Raw genomic sequence first — 2341 nt, 5'->3', positions numbered from 1 at the left:
GACAGAGAGCAGGGGAGAGAGAAGACGCACATGAATAATCACAAAAAAAAGGAAAGCCTATCAGAACGACACCACACTGCCTGTCAGAACACCCCTCCAGCGTCAGCGTGTTTAAAAGTGACATGTTATACCACTTGGTGTGAATGCGATTAGCCGTTGCAAGCAGTTTGAACAAGTGGGCGTGTCCACCTAGATGTGCGCTGGATAGATCAGTCTACCATCGTACATCTAGGTGCACACGCCCACTTGTGATTTTTAAAAAGCGGCTCGTAAGGGCTAATCCCACTCCCACCTGGTGGTATAATATGTCACCTTTAAGAGCAGGATGCTGGGAGTCCCACAGCAGGTTAGCCCTCTGCCGCTGTCACCCGATAGCCTCCATTAATATTTCACATCAATGACATCGTGTGACGAACATCTGCTTTCTGAAAAAAAGGCCTACTAGTAAACTAGGCCTAGGCTATTCACATGAAATAAAACAAAACATTGAGACCATTCCACAAAGCACACTGGGTAATAACAAATTCAACCCAATGGACTTGTGGTAAAACCACTCGTGGTCTCCACAAGTAACTGTAAACTGTTGTAAATTGCAACTTATGTAACTTAGGGACTGTTGGTTATTTATCCCGGAGGGATTTGGACCTCTGATCACTTTATGCATAACCCCCCCCCAGCGATATCATTTTATTTTGACATGACCCTGCAATCGACCCTGCATGACCCCCCCCCCCCCCCGCAGACAATTCATCATCAACTCAATAAGTCACATCAGAAATATTGAGTGACATATATGAAAGGATAAATCTAGTGATATATTCTGTCAACAAATTCCATGAGAAGACAAAAACCAATAGATAATTGATCCTACTAACAAGTATTAGTTGTGTATCCAAATCCCGATGTGGCATAAACATGGACACAAAGCATTTTCATATATATTTTGGAGTTGCCCCTCTGTAGATCCTATTTCGACCAACATTCACAGCATCCTGGAAACTTTTCAACCAAATAAAATCATAAATAAAAATAAATTAATGTTCACCCACCAACCCATGGCCCATTTATTGTGTGTGAGAGCAGAAGCCAGCGTGCGAGTTCTCGGAGTAGATGCCCCGCAGCCCCCCTCTTTTCCCCTTTCCTGTAGCCTGTCGCTAAATAAAAACAGTCCTTGTTAGAGGGCCCCCCTTTATTTTCTATGGATTATCACATTGAAGAAACCCTTGGTGTCTAGAAGTCCTCTGGTCAGTATTCTACCCATAGAGATACCCACTGTAAGGTTATATTTTTGTGTCTCTTGGGTTTTATTACTTGTAATTGCAATGTTTACTTGTGTCAGTTTTAAACGGCTACAATTATTAGTTATTAAATTATTTATATCCATATTTATTATTCTTTTACTACTGCATGAGACCATCATTACTGCCTTATGGATGCCCATGGAATAGGAATAAATTTGTCTTCAAGTACTTGGTCAACACACTACAGTCTTTGCAACAACTTCTACAAAAGTTTTAAAAACAAAACAAGTTTTCACTGCCATCTTTAGGTAGCAATAACTGAAAGAAGTACTCATTACATTTCCATGCATAATTTTCATACCTGGTATGCAGTTTTTGAAAGTCACCCTTCACTCTTCACACATATCCAGAGTGTACATTTTGTAAAAGTCTGCCCTGTATTGTGCCGAGAACATGGTCCAGTTTGCAACACCTGTTGCAACACCTGTTGTTACAACAATTTTGAGAATAAGATGATTTCTCAAATTGATTTAACATGGAAAACATGCAGTATGCAACCAGTATAGCTACGACCGTTTTTGTAATCTTACTGTCAAGCCACAGAAAATGCACTTTTCTCTTGAAGTATTCCCTCTCCACCACTTCTCTGAAGCAGGAAGGCACCAGGGACAGGGTCATTAGAGCTCTGTCTCCATCATGAAGAACCTCAGCAAAGATGATCTCCAACAGGCAAGATGGCAACTGAAACAAATAAGATTCTTCTATTGAATACATCATCTCCAGTTAGTATTAAGCCAAACAGCATTAATAGAAATACTGAAAGCATGAGCACTGAATGTATTCAATAAATATTATATTCCCCCAAAAAAGAAACACATGCAAACAAACAAAATCAAAAATAAATTAAAACTGCGCGCAGTGATGAACGGGACCTCGCGCCGGCTTGCGGCCGCGGCACGTGCCGTCCTAACATGTGTGCTGGCAAGATGTGCACATGTTAGGACCGCACGTGACGCAGTTGCAAGCCGGCACGAGGTCCCGTTCATCACTGCGCGCAGTTTTAAAAAAGCGCAGTTTTAAAAAAAATTTGCGCCGGCTTG

Source organism: Micromesistius poutassou (genome assembly GCF_964030765.1).
Source record: "Micromesistius poutassou genome assembly, chromosome: 8".
NCBI classification, from domain to species: Eukaryota; Metazoa; Chordata; class Actinopteri; order Gadiformes; family Gadidae; genus Micromesistius; species Micromesistius poutassou.
The sequence above is the reverse complement of the archived record's forward strand: the minus strand, read 5'-3'. Positions refer to the sequence as shown.